This window comes from Cetorhinus maximus, chromosome 3, assembly GCF_964194155.1.
Source record: "Cetorhinus maximus chromosome 3, sCetMax3.hap1.1, whole genome shotgun sequence".
Lineage (NCBI taxonomy): Eukaryota > Metazoa > Chordata > Chondrichthyes > Lamniformes > Cetorhinidae > Cetorhinus > Cetorhinus maximus.
The window spans coordinates 191,825,305-191,844,294 of record NC_135881.1 but is presented as its reverse complement, the minus strand read 5'-3'; the positions used below and the strand labels follow the sequence as shown (position 1 = coordinate 191,844,294).

General features: G+C 42.1%; 1 long non-coding RNA gene across 1 annotated transcript in view; it reads right to left on the bottom strand.

Annotated features, from left to right (window-relative positions):
* The window catches only part of LOC144673771 (uncharacterized), a 117,237-nt gene extending 105,547 nt beyond the window's left edge, over positions 1-11,690 (bottom strand). Inside the window, exon 1 of the long non-coding RNA XR_013574421.1 lies at positions 11,540-11,690. This is a non-coding gene — a long non-coding RNA (uncharacterized LOC144673771). The remainder of the gene's footprint in view (positions 1-11,539) is intronic.
* Positions 11,691-18,990: the final 7,300 nt, after the last annotated feature.

Sequence of the window (18,990 nt, the reverse complement as noted above, 5' to 3'; positions counted from 1 at the left end):
TCACAACAGGTAATTAAGGTTAAATCTTCGGGTCAAATGGACATAACAGTTATGGGAAGGACTGCAATTCTGCCTTCTGAAGGGTAACGGTAGAGGGAGCTGAGGAAATGGGGGAGGTGGGTAGGGGAGATAGATAAGGATGGAGAGCAAGGGAAGGGAGAGCAGTTTAGATGCGAGGAATCAGGGTGGGAGGGGTGGGTGGAGGAATAGAGCAGAGTTTGAGGCCAGGGAAGGGGCAAGAGGGAAGTACAGTATATTAAAAGCATAAAGGAAGCAAGAAAGAAGACTTCCAGAAGACAGTGAAGCCCTCAGAAAGTGACTGTTTGCAACCAATGTGGCTGGTATGGTAAATACAACCAGACTTTAGCTGTAGGAAGAAAGCTATGAGTTACATAGTCATATATTGAATTTATGACACAGAAACAGGCCATTCAGCCTAATATGTCTATGTCAGTGTTTATACTCTAAATGAGCCTTCTCCCAACAATAATTCATCTAATCGTACCAACATACCCTTCTATTCCTTTCTCCCTCATGCGCTCAATTAGCTGCCACTTAAATGCATCTATGCTATTCACCTCAACCACACCTTGTGGGGCCAAGTTCCACATTCTTACCACTCTCTGAATAAATGAGTTTCTCCTTAATTCCTTATTGGATTCATTAATGGCCCTAGGTTTGAACTGTTCCCATGAGTGGAAACATCTTCACTACTTCACCCTATTAAACTCCACCATAATTTTAAACCAGGCTGCCTCTTAATAGAGGAAAGAGCTCCAGCCCATTCAGTCTTTCCTGATAGTTGTATCCACTCAATTGTGGTATCAACCTTTTAATTCTCCTTTAACACTTCCACCAGTGCGTCTATATCCCTTTTATACTATGGATACCAGTTTTGTGCATAGTGGTCTAAGTGTGGTCAACCATGGTTCTATGTAGGTTTAACGTCATTTTTCTGCTTTTGAACTCTGTTCTCTAGAAATGAACTGTATTGGTTTGTTTGCAATTTATGGCTTTGCTAAGCTGCATTGTTACTTTTAATAATTTGTGAACCTGTTCCCAAGATCCCTTTGCACCTTTACCCAATTTAGACTCAATGGGATAGAACGAACACAGGAGGAGGAGAGGGGATCAAGTGGATGGGAAAGGATGAGGATATAAAGGATACATGGGGGAAAAAAGGGAGCTGGTGAGGGAATTTGGAGGGGGAGGCAGACAGGAGGAGGAGTGGAAAGGTGATAGGGTTGCCAACCCTTCAGGATTGGCCTAGAGTCTCCAGGAATTGCAGATCAATCTCCCAGACACAGCTATGTGCAACCCTGGAGGGAAAAAAAATGGTTTAAAAAAAAAGTTATTCTCTTTACCAGTATTGAAAATGGGGTGGGGGGGGAAATCAGCTGTTTGGCTGGCAGTCAAGCATCATCCAATTTTTAAAAAAATATTCATTTATGGGATGTGGGCATCACTGGCTAGGCCAGCATTTATTGCCCATTCCCTTATTTAGAGGGCATTTAAGAGTCAACCACATTGCTGTGGGTCTGCAGTCACATGTAGGCCAGACCAGGTAAGGATGGCAGATTTCCTTCCCTCAAGGGACAATTGGCAATGGTTTCATGGTCATCATCAGACTTTTAATTCCAGATTTTTATTGAATTCAAATTCCAGAATCTGCTGTGTGAGATTCGAACCCAGGTCCCCATTACACAGGGTCTCTGGATACCAGTCCAGTGACAATACCATTATGCCACCACCTCCCCTTAATTGGGTAATGAGACTTTTTGCTTTCCAAGTGGCGCAGGAAAGCAGAGCATCGCAAGGATGGATGTAAAAACAGAAAATGCTGGAAAAACTCAGCAGTTCTGGCAGCATCTATGGAGAGAGAAACAGAATTAATGTTTCAAGTCTGTATGGCTCTTCTTCAGAGCCATCTGGGCTCGAGACGTTAACTCTGTTTCTCTCTCCACAGATGCTGCCAGACCTGCCGGGTCTTTCCAGCATTTTCTGTTTTTATTTCAGAGTTCCAGCATCCGCAGTATTTTGTATAAACAATGATGGATTGTGTTGGCCGACCAATAGCTGGAGCATGGGGGCAAGTCATGTGATGACACCTGCAAGAATATATTTGATCACAGTTGGCAATCCTAGAAGAGGGAGATGTTAGAAGGATTGGAGGGAGGAGGGGTTGCATCACATTCTTCTAAGTATGAAGAACTAGTAAAAACAGGATTTTTTTCATGTATTTTAAAAGTTGACTGCACTTTATTTTGGAATAGCAGCTCATATTACAAATCATCTTAGAAATAGCATAGATGTCAGGGAATCTCATTTTCCCCAGCAGTGATGTCAATATTGAATGGTCCTTAAAGGGCCACGGATCAGGTCACAACGTTGGGTCAGTATAGTGGGCTGTCACATACCATTAGCTAAGTCACACTCACTGTATCATGTAACATTATAGTCACGGGCCAGAACTTCTGCTCCCCCTGCCTCCTGAGGGGCAGGTTGGCAGGTGGGCGGTGTAAAAGTGGGATCCACGGTGATGGCACCATGCCTACCACCTAACCACCGCTGCTAGGATTTTAACAATGTGGGGAAGGCGTTAGGTGGCCCACTCACCCAAGGACCAATTGAGGCCCTTATGTGGCCAATTAATGGTCGCTTAAGGGCCTCCTTCTGTTGCTGCTAGGATTTTACCCTCAGCAATGGGGGCCAGGGCCAAGTGTCCAAGCCACAGATAAAACCTGGAGGCCTTAATACTGACTTAGGATGAGGAGGTGTCTTCTGTTCGGCCATCCTGTGCCCAATGGAGTCACCCCCAAGGATGTTCCCACATCCACCTGCCCAATCAGCGTGAAACTATTAGAGTTAAGATTAATCAAATACATCTTAAGAGTGTTTGATTATAAATGGAAAGATTTTTTTAAGTTCACTATAACTCATTGTAGCGCTATCCATCGGACAACAACTTGCATGACGCTTTCAACTTTAAAAATCTGACAAGACACTTGAGAGACGATGTAGATGCAGAAGTGCTTCAGAACAATTGAAAGAGATGACCAAAAACATGGTCAAAAATTAATGATACAAGGGAGAGAAATAGCAAGGCAGAGATTTAGGGAGGGAGCCTAAGGAACAGGGCCAAGGTAACTGAAAATTTAGCAGCCATTGGTGTAGCAGTATAAGGTAACTGTCATTTCGACAAAGCCCAGTGTGGTTAATCATGCTGATGTCCAACTGGACAATAACAAATCAATTTATAACTGAACAAGAATAATCAAAATTATCTAGATGCTCACATAAAAGGGCATCACTTCTTTTCTTCCACTGATTTTAAGTTAAGAGAACTTTCTTCATTATTTTTTTTATAAATTAACATTGTATTTCTTTAAAACATTAAAATAGTGACAATTTGGATCTTTTTAGTCTGGAGAGGGTCAGAGCATTTTAGTGTCCTTCCTCCTCTCTTCCATATCTTTAGATCAGGACCCAAATGACTGCAGCTCAGTTTACTTCTGCTCAAAGGATCTTACCTTAATAGGGTGTTGTTTTCTTTTAGGAAACAAAACAGTTCTGTGAATTTATTTTGATCTGAAACAGAAATTCTGGTGAAACTTATTTCCTTTCGTTGTAGCAGCATCTGTTTTAAGTTTCCTGATTTGTCTGCAAGCCGTTCACTGTTGGTGCCGGTGTGTATGATTTATCGGTGTGGTGATGTACAGAATTCTTAAAATTAAGGCCCGGGCTTTCGCTCCAGAGCCAGGGCATTTCCCAGCTCCTTGAACCTGACCCAGGAGAAAGTAGCCCGGAAGGTCAGACTTTCGTTCCGGGTGGTGGGATTCCCTGAGAGTTGGGCCAGGCGACCCCGAAGAGTGTGGAGGATGCCGGGTGTGACACGGACTGGGCGGAGGGCCTGCCTCAGCACATCGGCACTACATCAAAGTCATCTAAGTTGTTAAAAACAAGGCAAAAAACATCCCTCCAGCCCTCACACCCCCTCACCTCCCCCACACAATCCCCATGCTCCATCCATGCCACCTCATGTCCCCCACCAACCCCCAAATCCCTTTATAGCCCCAATGCCAACTTAGTGCTAACTAATGCCAAACCATGCCCCCCCCCGCCCCCCCCACCCCCTTTGCCCTTGCATCCACCATACCAACTCATCCAGTATCCACCATGGGCAAACCTCAGGACCAATGCTGAAATTAAATAAAGTTCCAAGTGTCGTTTGCAGATTTTATTTTTAAAAGACACTAATTCATAAAAACCCATTTACTACCTTTACGCTCCTTCAACTACATTATGCGTTATAAGAAGAAACATTTCAATCAATTGCATAATCCCTTATAAAAACAGGCATTGGAATTAAGTGTCAATTCAAAGAGTCTATAGCCACTTAGAGCTGTCAATCAAACTGTAAAATAGCAGGCACCCTACTATGATAATGGACAGTTGTGAAATCAGTCATGCAGCACTAATTCAGTAATGGTAGCCCTACAACTTATACCAAGGACAGGGTGAAATTGAAAGCAATCACATTTTTAACACTCCAGAGAGTTTTCCAAAGACTTAAAGGGCAGGAGTTTTAAAATACCTTGTCAGCTTCTTTTGGCAGTTCATCTTGACACTTTTGACAGCTGATTTTTACAGTTGTGATGAGCTTCACAGTTTCAATGAGTTTATGCAGTTTTGACGCACCTTCATGCCTATTTCTAACAATCCCAAAGGGCACCTGACCCCCACCCCCACCGTTCCAAAGCTGGCCAGGGACCATATCCAAAGGGATACCTTACCTCTTCTAAAGGGAACCCTGGCTATCCAAATAAATCCACAAAGTTCAGACCTACCAGATCTAATCTGCGTACATCAGGTTTCAGACACCTCTCACACCAAAATCATATGAGTAGAGGCAGCTGCTGATTTCAATGGGCAGCCGCCTCCACGAAATGAGAACCAACCCCATTCCTGCCCCCCCTCTGTGAAAATAGTAGATGCCATGTTCGGAGTGAGACTTCAAATTTTTGGGCTCGTCCGCCTTTTTCCCAACCACGGAGAGGCTCTCCGCCGTTGCAAAAATCCAGGCCTAAGTGCTACCACAACATGCAGAATTGTGTGAGACTCCCAAAACACATATCTGTAACTATGCGTAAATATGACTCAAGAATGCACGCAAACTTTACTGAATTAGGCAAAGATAAACACTAATGTCCTATATTTAAACAGAACAAAAATATATAAGGGCCAATTCCTGAATGTGTACTTCTGGCGTGATGATTCACTTCACTGGAACATAAGACAGGGAATTCAGTTGTGCTCTCAACAACTTTTCATCCATTTATTTTATTTTATGTGCTCCAGTTTTTGTGGCTCCACACTGGAAATGCACATTCAGTCTTTGGGATGAAAATGCAGTGGGCAAATGCAGGGTACAGCTTAGTACAGAGCCACACAGGCAGGAAGACTCCAGGTTCAGTCATGAGTCTGTGTTGGGTTAGCTGATTTTAGCAAGTGGAATTGCCCTTCAGGCCTCCTGGTGTAGGGTCAAGGTGAAAAATGGCTAGATTATTCCTCCCTGCTTACAAATGAGCAAGTCACGATAAAAGTAGATGTCAGCCTGGTTGGCTCAGCTGCAATATCACCTACAGTCGACCAACACAGTAACACTCACCAGCAAACTTGGAGAATTGCTGGCCTCTGATTATTATACAGTGACCCTCGGTAGAAAAGTGCACACACATGAATGTGGGATACGCTCAGGATTGGGCTCAGCAACGATGTCCATTCAGCTTGCTGAGACTTATTGTCAAGCTGCACCCATGAAGAATGGCTGTGCAAATGAAAGTACCACTATCCATGGATTCATATCTCCATAACAGCCAGTGCTCTCAAGACAGGAGGGAAGATAAAGATGTAATTTTACAGGTAATGGCAAGATTCCAGTAACTCAGCCAAATGATAATCCTTCAGCCACCAGAACAGAAACTGAGACATTTGAAAATATCTCACTTGCTATCACTAACATTATCATTTTAATTTGCTATCAGAATATTAGTGTGTTATGATGTTACTCTGAGTTAAGAAACATCTTATCAACACCGACCCCATCACACCCTATAAAATGTTGTAAGTTTCAATGAGGTCACTCCTCATTCTTCGAAATTCGAGGGAATATACAGACCCAGTCTCCTCAATCTCTCCTCATACAACAATACAAAATTATGAGGGGAATAGATAGAGCGGACAGGATAAAATTGTTTCCCTTGATGGAGAATTCTAGAACCAGGGGACATAGATTCGAGATAAGTGGCAGAAGGTGTGTGGGGTGGGGGGGGGGGGGGGGGGACACACACATGGGGAGAAACTTTTTTTACGCAGAGGGTAGTGGATGTCTGGAATTCGCTGCCCAAGTTGGTGGTAGAGGCAGAAACTTCAAACTCTTTTAAAAAGTACCTGGATCTGCACCTAAAGTGCTGTAAGCTGTAGGGCTATGAGCCGGGTGCAGGAAGGTGGGATTAGAAAGGGCACCTGGGTGTCCTCGGGCTGGCATGGACAAGATGGGCCGAATGGCCTCCTTCTGTGCTGTAACTTTTCTATGGTTTCTATGGTTCTACTTAAGGGGCCAGAGTTGCTGCGGCAACATGCACTTTTACATGCATGTTGTAGCCTGGAGCTATGGATGGTGATGGTAAAGGCTCCAACTTTCTTTCCATCACATGGTTAACCAGGAATTTATCCCACTCTTACTGCTTTCACTTTGGTGTGTGTGTTGGAAGGATTTGTAGTTTGATAATCAACCTGTTTGGCCACGTTATGAACACACCTTCTTTGGCCATCAAGTGATTGGAAGGTACATGAGCCCAGAGCTTCTGACTCAGAGGCAGGGTCACCACCCACTGCACCTCAAGGCCCACGACTAGCATGGAGTAGGCACTAATTCCACTTGTGATAAGCGATGATATTCATTCTTCTATTTGATGATTTGGATTCTCTTATGCAACTGTTACTCTGATACACAGTTTAATGGTTCTCACCTAGGCCACACCCATCCTGCACTCAAGCACCTAAAGTAATCAAAAATGTGAGTGGAATGTTGGCCATCATCTCAATAGGACTGCGACACAATGGCGATGAAGTTATGCTTTAGTTGTACAGAGCCTTGGTTAGGTCACATACCACACCTTGGAAAGGATACACTGGCCCTAGTCGCCATATAGTGTAGATTTACCAAAATGATTCCAGGGATTAAGGGAAGAAATTACTAAAACAAATTGTATAAACCTTGCATTTGGAAGGTTGAGGAGTGACCTGATGTGAGGTGTTTAAAATGATAAAAGGATTTGATAGAGTGGATACAGAGAAGCAATTTCTTTCAATGGGAAAATTCAGAACAAGAAGCAAATTTCTAAGATTAGAGTTAGGACATTGGACTGAAATCAGGTAACACTTTTTCACGCAAAGGATGGTGTAAATGTAGAATTCTCTCTCCAAAAGACTGAACGATGGCTCAATTAAAATTTTAAAGATTTAGTTGACATTTGTAGGATGATAAAATTATAGGATGGTTACAACACAGGAGGCAGCTATTTGGCCTGTCTTATACATGCCGGCTCTCTGCAAGAGCAACTTACCCAGTACCACCCCCTGCCATTTCCCCATAGCTGTGCTATTTTTTTACTTTCAGGAAAGCCACAAATGAATATGCCTCCACCACAGCCTCAGGCAGAGCATTCCAAATCCTCATTGCAAACATTTCCTCATGTCCCCTTTGTTTATTTTGCCAATTACCTTAAATCGGTGTTTTTTGTTTCTCAACCCTTCAGCCAATGGGAACAGTTTCTCTATTCTATTCTGATCAGATCCCTCATGATTTTGAACACATCTATCAAATCTCTTCTCAAGCTTTTGAACGTTCATTAAATTGGTACCTGTGATGAGGGGGCTGTCATATGATGAGAGGCTAGTAAATTGGGCTTATATGTTCTGGAGTTTAGAAGAATCAGAGAAGATCTCATTGAAACTCACAAAACTCTGAAGGGGCTTGATAGGGTAGACACAGAGATTGTTACAGAGATTATAAAACACAGGGGCTCAGTCTCAGGATAAAGGGCCAATCATTTAGGACTGAGATGTGGAGAAATTACTTCACTCAAAGAGTTGTGAATCTTTGGAATTCTCTACCTCAGAAGGTTGTGGATGCTTCATTGTTGAATACATTTAAGGCTGGGATAGACATATTTTTGGTCTCTCAGGGATCAAGTCCACAGGCAGCCTCCTGTGTTGTAACCATCCTCTAGCAGGTGGGAAAATGGAGTTGAAGCCCAAGATCAGCCATCATCATATTGAATGGCAGAGTAGGCTCAATGAACTGTGTGGTCTACTCCTGCTCCTATTTTGTATGCTCTTATATTTTGTTATTATATTCATTGATGCTATGTGGATGTCGCTGACCAAGCCATTGTCCACCTATATTTGCCCTTGTTCAGAGGGCATTTTTAAGAATCAACCACATTACTGTGGGCCTGGAGTCACAGGTAGGCCAGACCAGGTAAGGACAGCGGTTTTCCCTCCCTAAAGGACATTAGTGAACCAGATGGGTTTTTACAACAATCAACAATGGTTTCATGGTCACCATCAGACTTTTAATTCCAAATTTTTTATTGGATTCAAATTTCACCATCTGCCATGGCGGTATTTGAACCCAGGTCCCCAGAGCATTACCCCTGGTCTCTGGGATACTCGTCAGTGACAAAAGCACTATGCCACTGCCTCCCCTTTCTCTTCTCTGAGGACAGCCCCAGCATCTCCACTGTTCACTTAACTGAAGTCCCTCATTTCCAGAACCATTCTTTTACATCTTTTCTGCACTCTCTCAAAAGCCTTCATGTCCTTTCTGAAGTGTGGTGGCCAAAATTGTTAGAATTAGAACTGTTAGCAGAGTTTATGAAGGGATATGGATGAAAGGCAGATAAATAGAGTCGGAGTACAGATTAACCATGATCTATTTAAATGGCAGAACAGGCTCAAGGGGCTGAATGGCCCACCCTTGCTCATTTGTTCCCCAGTGATTCAGCCAGTCTGTAAATTCAAAGCATGGTACAAAACTGGGTCAGCCAGATTTAGCAGTTCTCTGATTCAATATCTAGTCTGGACTGAGTCCATGTTTTCAGCCAGGTTGACAATGAGGGTGTTAGTTACAGTTGGGCTCAACTAGGAGAGGAAAATTAACCAAGAGTACCTTCATGATCATTAACTGATAATTTTTGCTATAAAGTGCACAGATGTAAACATTGGGTGAGGATGGGTTGGGACTTAATGACAACCACACAATCAAAGAGCTTAAAGACACTGGTAGGAGGGTTTGTGGCATTTATGAATCATGTGCCCCAGAAAGAACCAGTCACTATCTTTTATAATGAAAGAGCAAACAATAAAAATCGAAAGGGGCATATCAGTTATTATTCCCATTCAAAGCTTGAGCCCTATATAACCGAGAACTGAACTCCAGATAGTGGCTGCACTGCCCCAAGGGTGTGAGTTTTATGGTGGCAGTGCAGTGCAGTGCAGCCAGGGCCTACTCCACTTTAACTTTTCCACTGGTAGCAGAACACAAACCAAATGTAAAGACATGAGCAGCATTCCCCCAACTGGGCTGCCGTCAACCATCCAACCCCTCTACATGACAGCCAGTTACTGCCAGTGCTTACTCAAGAGTTGGGAAATAAACAAAGAAGAAGCATCCTGCAAAACCAATTCGTCACAACCAGCAAATGGAAGATAAACTTTGCCCCAGGGAAAAGCAGTCTCTACATTGTTTAAGAACTGGGACTTATCATATTTGCAGCAGGAAAGGAAAGCCATTTGTGGTCATGTTTGCACTTTGCACTGGGAGGATTGTGCATGGAGGAGAGTAATATGCCACTATCATAGACCGCGATACTTATTCAGTTTCGCTGTTTGATTTAATGATGTTTATGGATGCAATTTGTCCCTTTTTTTTAATCTCTTCCTTCTCTCCTCCACCTCCCCTCCCCACCCACCCCCCCGCCATTCCCTCACCCCCAACTTATGTGTCAGTTGTGGCTCAGTTGGTAGCACGTTTGCCACTAGGTTGTGGGTTCAACTCTTACTCCGGGGCTTGAGCCCAAAAATTAAGGCTGATGCTCCAGAACCGACGGAGTGCTGCACTGTTGGAAGCGCTACCTTTCAGCTGAGATGTTAAACCGAGGTCCCACCTGCTTGCTCAGGTGGATGCAGAAGTTCCTTTGGCACTATTTCAAAGAAGAGCAGGGAGTTTATCCCTGCTGCACTGGCCAATATTTATCCCTCAGTCAATCAGAAAAGCAGATTGTCTGGTTATTAATGCATTGCTGCTTGCAGGAGTTTGCTGTGTGCAAATTGGTTGGGTACTTCCTACATTATAACAGTGACTACACTTCAAAGGTACTTAATTGGCTGTAAAGTGCTTTGGGATGTCTGGAGGTTGTGAAGAGCACAACCTGAGTGCAAGTCTTTTGTTTGTGTCCTGTTCCCCCTCCCCAACCCTAGAAGGATAAATCTGTTGCTGCTTCTGCCAAGGGGCCAAATAGTTCAATGTCAACACCAGAAGGCAACTTGAAATTCTAACTGGAAAGAGGTTTAGAATTGCAAAACAAGTTTAGCTGTAATCTGCTAGCAATCTATATTTTAAAAAAGTTACACAGGCCAAAAAATTGTGCACCTGCAAGAATTGTTTTTAAAAAAGCTGTAAGAGTCAAATTATCCACAACATTGCAATGAAAGCAACTGCTTAATCGGGTCCACACGATCGAGTCCTGTACCATCATCAATCAGTCTTAACCGATTGCGGGTTTGTGTAACCTTGTTGGATTAATGTGGCTAAGAAGGAAGTATTTATTTTCACCCTTCAGTACGCTTGATCAAACGCGTGTTAATGACAAGACAAGTCTAGCAATCAGCCAGCAATGAAAGTGCAAGGAATGGGAGCCCTGACCAAGTCCACTGTGGCGACCCATGTGACAGTAACAACTCATCTTACACAAAAACGGGATCGGTTTAAAACAAACCAAGTTTGCTCCCCGACCCCCTTCGCTGATCCATCCAACCCCTCTTTCCATGAATCAAAATTAAAGTGCACTTAAAACTCTCACCTTCAGTCAAGCAAGTGTGAAAACTGTGTCAAATAGTGGGGAGTTGATGTTAAAAAGAGATGTCAATGGGCTCGCACAAAATGTTTTCTTTCGATATTTTGATCATCGAATAATAATAATAATAACAATAATTTGGATGGATGTGAAAACAGGAGAAATTGGAGGCGAACAGAACCAGAAAATATCCCCTTTTTTAAAACCTTCCATGACACCTCTACCAGTTTTACACAACAAACAACAAACACTCCAGCTGCTAACTGCGCCAGGGAGAATTTATTCCAGTTCACACTTTGTATACTCACAAACAAAGAAGGTACATTTACATTTTTCCTTCTGTCTTGACGTCGCTACACGAATCCAGTAAACGTTTACAAAATAAACGGACCCCTCACCTTGTTCTTGCGCTCTCCATTGCTTTCTGTGGTAAAATTGCGTCAATATAGAGACGGAGGGGATTTTTTTTCTTTCTTCTCAGCTCTCGAACCTTTTTCTTGTTTTTTTTTTGTATCCTGAGTGAACAGTTTTTTCCGCTCGGCCGCCTCATCTGCTCCGGGGCTGCGCTTACGCGCACCTCCGCCCTGCCTCGCTTCTCTCCTTCCTTCCCCCGCCTCCGCCTGCTCGGTCAGGGAGGTACAGTAACAACACATCCCTTTACTGGCAAGCTTGAACCCCCCACCTCCCTCACAGCCAGTGCCATTCCACACTAGGCAAGTGGACCCCCCCCCCCACCACCCCCACCCCCCAACAACCCCCAACCCCAACCCCAGCCCAAGCTGGCAACCCACTGGGCTGGAGAAGTGGGCAAGACATACAGTAGCAAGCATTTCAGAGCCCCAAGTCAAGAATTCACTCTTGGGGATATTAGGTACAAGTCAAAAGGAGATTTTTCTATTGTACTGTAAATTTCTGTAGCGGCCTTGTTGGTGTTTGTATTTTAATCGCCTATAAGCGCCTACAATTCCAAAAGTTGATTCCTGATATGTCTAGTATTGGTCTAAAAATCATTTGAACTTAAACCTCAACTTATCATTGAGGTGATCCAAAATTCTGCTGTAGGTGTCTTTAATTTACACCAAGTGCAGTTCACCTATCAGCCCTTTGCTTCCTGACCCACTTTGGCTCCCAGTCAAGCAACATCTTGATTTTGAAATTATCATCCCTGTTTTCAAGTTCCTTCGTGGCCCCGCCCCTCCCCTCCCAACCTCTGGAATCTCCTCCAGCCGCACAACCCTCCGATATTTCTTCGCTCCAGTAATTCTGACCTTTTGAGCACCTTTCATTTTCAGTGCTCCACCATTGCTGGCTATGCCCTCAGTTACCTTGGCCCTAAGCTCTGAAATTCCATCCTCTCCACCCCTCTACCTCACTTTCCTCCTTTAAGATACTCCTTAAAACCTACCTCTTTGACCAAGCTTTTGATCATCTGACCTAATATCTCATTATGTGGCTCGGTATCCTATTTTCATTTTATAATGCTCCTGTGAAACATCTTGATATGTTTTATTACATTAAAGGTGCTATATAAATTTAAGCTGCTGTTTATGTTATTGTCAACATCCTTTCTATACTTCTGATCAAAAGCATCCTCTTCTGCACATTTTCCAACATAATTTCTCAGACAGTAAAAAATGGAAATCTATATACACAAAACTGTTATATATAAAAACTAAACCTCATTAAAGAGGGGGTCTGATTACGTTTCAGACGGAGGGTGAATATAACAGCTTCAATGAAGGTCACGGGAGATTATGAAATATGCAGTATGCATTTAGTACAACTACCTCAAGGTGCCATAGGAAGTAAATGTAGAATCCCTTTGTGATCTAGACTGGCTATTTAAGTCTTTCTATTCCATTGTATAATGAAATGTGCAGAGTAATAGGTATGATTAGAATTACTTGGCTCAATCAATACAACTTACGTTCATCCATTTATATATAATTAGAGAACAAATGACACTCCCGTTTTGGTAGGTCATCTTGCATAACTTAACATAGCGACTATTCAGAATCTGGTAAAGATTAACAAAGGGGCTAAATTTTACTGTGTAATTAACAATGAGGCTGGCTCACCACTAATTCCAACAAACACACATAGGCAGTTAGACAGGAAAATCTGGAGGTGCTACTCCTCTGTAAGATGCACAAAAATAAAACAGCATCTCACTGAATGGCTCCCTATTCAGATGCATTAGCAACAAAAAGTTCAAGTACTGACATCGTAGACAAGAGCTAAACTCACCACAGAAAGTTATTCCAGTCTCAATACCCTTTTAACGACTAGGTAAGCCTTAATTACTGCCAAAGAACCTCTCTGACACTCAAAATTAATTTTGAATAAGTGTGGAGGTCATTCCTTCTGATTTTAATTATTGTTGGAGAATTTTAACAGATGTAAATAATTTTGTTTGACTCTTTCCTTCCGTCTCTTTTATCTCTCTCAATCTGCTCTTTCTTTCCCTCTCTTTATTTTACTTTCTGTGCATGATTTGACATTGAATTCACAATTCTAACTTACACATCCTGGGTCAGACTCTGTGCTTCTTCAATCTATTTGGTTGATACTACCACTTACCTGTTCACACAGGTCCCAGACACCCTGTAAAAGGTGCTGTGTCATTTGGATGTTCGGCTGACAGCAACTTGCTGTGCGAAACCCCATGGAAAGTTTACGGGCAAATGCAAATCATCACTGCTCACAGCAAAATTTTGTCTAATAGGTGCAAGGTGTTTATCTCTTATAGAGAAAAGTTATCAAGTTGCATAGTGTTTAGTCCCTGGGAAAACTAACTTCTAATTAGCATGTTAACCAACTTTCATCTGATTTGGATTGGCATAGAAAAATGGCCAAAGCACTGTGCTCCTTTTTGTATCAAAAAAGGAAGAAATATCAATGATATTGTTAAGGTTACAATGCCTATTTAAAAATCAGCAAGATTATTTAATATTCATAGTAAGACTACAATAATAACCAAAATTAGTATAATACCTGTCCTTAATGAGAGCTAGAGAGCCAAGAAATAGAGGGCACTAATCACAAGACAGAGATCAGAAAGCGACAACAATAGTACCAAGTGGCAGGGGGAAAGAAGCCAGAAAATGAGGGACATCTGTCACTGGACAGCAAGCACAAGGTAGCGAAGCCAGAGGCAGCAACCATTCAATCGAGAAGCTAGAGATTATGATCACAACCCCAAAGTCAGTAGGAAGAGAGGCAAAGAGGAAAGTGTGTTAGATTTCAAAATGTGAAAATATGAAATTTTATTTAATTGCAGGCAAATAGAATCATAGAATGTTTACAGCACAGAAGGAGGCCATTTCACCCATCTTGTCCATGCCGGCTGTTTGCAGGAGCAAATCACCTAGTCCCACTCCCCTGCATTTTCAAGAGATAGGTCTGCTAATTAATATATCTTATATATATATATATCTTCTTGGTTGGTTTCAGAGATTTCGCACATGCTAATAGTGTATTATTTATTTTTATTCCCAATCTTCTCCCCTTTAAACTCCTTTCCTTAAGATTCTGATCTATGGGCAAAATTTTTCATTTGGCGTGTGGGGGTGGGCCCGACATGCCAACGTGTAAAATGACGTCGGGCGTGTGTCCCGACGTCATCGCGTTGTCTCATGACATATTGTTTGGCGGGCGCACGCCAGAATTGGCTGCACACCCGTCGATATTTAAACGGCCTATTAAGGCCATTAAGGAAGTAATTAAGGTCATTGTTGATTGGCCAAGCGATCTTCACATTTTTTTAGGAAACCTTAACCACGAGCGGGATGAGGTTTCCCAAAGCTTTTATTAAATAAATAAAAATATTTTATGAAATATAAAAATATGTCCCATCTCATGTGACACAGTCACATGAGGGGACATGTTCAAATAAATTTTCGATCCATTTATTTATTTATTTATTTGAAAACCGCTTCAATCTCCCAGAGGCAGCTCTGTGCCTCGGGGAGATTGAAGTGCTCTTTCGTGCGCATGCGCAAAAGAGCGCTGGCCTTGACTCTCTCTCTTCCCCCCCCCCGTCGGACAGGTAGTGCTGACTACCGCTCGCGTCTCACGCTGGGCAGGCCTTAATTGGTCCGCCTGTGTAAAATGGCGGCACAGAAGCCAATTGCGGGCAGTTCCCGGCGAGCCTGCCCGCCGATTGAAAATTTCAGGCCTATGTTGCAATTCCAGGGGCCCTCGTCCAAATTGTTATATTCTATCCAATACCCAAAACAGTACCGCCTGAATTTTCATGGGGCACAGGAATGGCGTGGGAGAATATGATAGTGGATGATGAATCCAGCAAATTCAGGGATGTGGAGGCCTTGCAGATCACGGTTGGCGGGGGTCTAATTTAAATGAAGCTCGGCGGAATTCCACCCAACATCTGGCCAGTTAGTCAAACAACCTGACTGCATGGTGGGCAGGAGTGGGCTTTTGCCAGCAGGAGGCCACAGGCTAAAGATGTTCGTCCACCTGCGTGAACAGAAAATGGAAGGTCAGGTGGTTTCGAAGAGAAAAATGTCATAGACAAGCAAAATCATTAACCTAATTAAAATTAAGCTAATAATAACTATCCAAAATTAGAAACCTAACACTAACTAGCTAATACCAAATAAAAATATTGACACCGGCGTGAATGGTTCTTGGCAGTCAGTGAATGAGGTGGAAGGGGAAAGCCTATGAAAAAAATCGGGAGGAATTCTAAAGCTGTTCAACATAATTTTGGGTGTGGGAGGAGATTCTGGGCAGGGTCGGAGTGGGAGAAGGGATCTGGAGATAATTGGGAGGTTTACAGCCTGGTGCAAGGGGTGCCAAAGGCTTCCTTATGAAGCTCTCCTGGTTGATAAGGAAATCTCAAATAAAATGTAAAGCTTACCTTCTGTATCTTTGCTGGCCCATGATCAGGCTTCTGACAGGTTTACTCGATGGTGATGACATAAACCCGTCACCCCACCCCACTCCACCCAGCACAACCTCACCACCCTACTCAAGCCTCAGAGTGAAATTTCAGATTAGGTCTTGTGGGTATCATCAGACCCTGTCTGCTAATTTAAAGCTTGACCCCACTTCCTTCCTGCCAATACCCTGCTAAAAAGAGCAGGTCAATAGGACACAGTGGGAAGACAGGAAGATCAGAGCAGGTACATAGCTCACCATATTTTAATTGCCCTAGTTGCCTGGCCTCCCTAAGGTAGGGACAGTTAAAATGGGGCCTACAGTTCAGTAAACTGTTCAATCATGGAAGAAATCACAACTGAACTTAGCCCTGTTCTCACCAAATATCTACACATGCACACTTTCCAGGAGTTACTGTGTTCAAGAGTGCGTTTATGATAAGATGTTCCATCTTTGCTCGGAATTAATCAAATGTTATGTAAAATGTTGAGACCAAGTCTTCATAGATTTATTAAGTATGTAGTATGTACAACTGTACTTAACCATACACTTAAAATAAAACTTATAATCACATCAGATACCTAATGCATACAACTCAGTATTCAGGTTAATCCTACCTTTCCCATTATATTTTGTCACTTTTTATTCCTTTCTCTTAATCCTGGTACATGACCCTTATTACATTCCTACATTAACAGAGAAATTTATAACTTACCAAAAATCACATAAACTGCTTTCCTTACGAAGGGGTTATTTTTCCTTTCAGCTAAATGACCAGCAGAACCCTATTTCTGTTGAACACATGGCTTTCCAGTTGCATTTAATTAAAGTTTCACCAAGTGAAATTATCAGTTCAAAGGCTGACTTTGATTCTGAATCATTCAGCACTGGTCTGATTCTAAACTCTAATTAAACAGAGAACGGTGTATTTGATTTTGTGCAATAATGCCTCCACTCTGACTGAGATCAGCAAATTAATTCGACAAATACTATTAAACCTGAAAGAAACAACTTCCACAAAAAAAGGTGACTTTCATGACCACAGGTTGTTCCACAGCAGTTTACAGCCAAGGAAGTACTTTTGCAATGTTGTCACTGTTGTGATGTTGAAAACAATGCAGCCAAATTGCACACAGCAAGCTCCTACAAACTATAATGAGATAATGGACAGATAACCTTTTGGTCTTTGGTCATCTGTCCCAATATCTCCGTGTGTGACTCAGCATCAAATTTTGTTAGATAATGCTCCCACGAACCAACTTGGGATGTTTTATTAAGTTAAAGTTGCTATTTAATTGCAGGTTGTTGTTGGGGTTGGGGAATAAATTTGGCCAGGATGCTTTGGAGAACTCCCCTGGCTTTCTTTAATATGGTGCCATGGTATCTCTTACGCCCACCAGAAAGGGCAAACAGGGCCTGAGTTTAACATCACATCTGAAGGACACCTTTATGGTGGGGTTTCTGCCCTATTTGTGAGAGGACCCCTTCTCCTGTCACATTCAAGGTCACATGGGAATAGACCAAAGGACCAAACAGTCATATCAGGGTGTGACTGGGATACAAAGCTTGACAGTCACACAAAAAACTCGTTATGAGGAGCAGAAAAAACACTGATGAGTGATTATTTGTTTTCCATAGCTTTGTTCTCCTCTCAAGTTGAGATTCCTATTTGCATTGTATCCATTTTGCAGAGAGCAATCACACCTATGGAAATTTCCACAGGCGACATCAAAGTGCTAGGTTTCAGTCATGTGGAAAAGAATCATTCCCTGACCTCATTTCTCCTCCAGACAGCCACACAAGACTTAAAAACCTACCCCTTAGGGAAAGTCCGAGTATAAATATTAACTGACACTAGAAATTACCTTCAGATCACCTAGTGGAGATTAGCACACCACCATAATAATTCCACTTTTAATACCAATAAATATTAATGCATATTAAAAGTAAATATATTATACAGAACAACCAGTCAGATGATCAATATTACTGAAGTAAATATAAACTTTAAAGGAAGAATACAAGAGACTCATGAATTTAATTTCACTGGAAAAGTGAGTGGAGGTGTCAAATAGCAGACGGTTTTAAAGTCTCAATCACTGTTGCTCATTGTCTGACTCAGTTTTTTTTTCTGCTATTAAACTTTACCAATTAACCACATTAATTCTACCTACATTAATCACCAATGTTGAATATTTTCAAAAGCATTCTGAGTAATAACAACTGAACTTTCCTGGTCCAACATGTTAATTATACTTCCAAAAACCTCTAGCAAATTGGTGAAACATGAACTCTCTTTCATGAATCCATGGTAATCACATTTTGACAAGTTATGTAGTTATGTAAGTGTTTCACCCTTTGTTGTCCACAATCATTTCATAGATTTCCCCTATACAGTTAATTACCTATAGTTTCCGGGTACCTCTTGAGGTCTCTCTTGAAATAACAATGGAGTTAAGACACCCAATTTCCAACCTGCAGAAATTTCTCCCAGAAGTATAAATTTACACAAAATAAAACCCCACTTTGCTCTTGCTTTTCGTCTATGTATCAGGGAGCAGTGTTTACTATACACCTTTCCATAAAGTATCTCTAAGCTATTTTGCTTGCTCTGTTCTCGAACTTCACGAAGAATGGGGTGTCTAAGAGTAATGAGGGCTCTTCAATGAAAGACACAAGTAATACAGTAATAGGAAATCAGGGAATGGAAGGCTTACTATAACAGTTACATTTTTTTGGTAGAGGATGAGAATAAGTAACAGAGTGCAAGGAAAATTAAAATTAATTGAAGGATCAAATAACCAGATACAATGGGCCGGATTTTGCAGTCAGCAGTGAACGTTGCTGGTCATTGGAACACTGTTGTTAACCAATCAGATTTAAGAATTCTTATTGAGAAATACAAACACTGAACCAGGAAATATAAGGTAGAAAGTAAATTCAATGC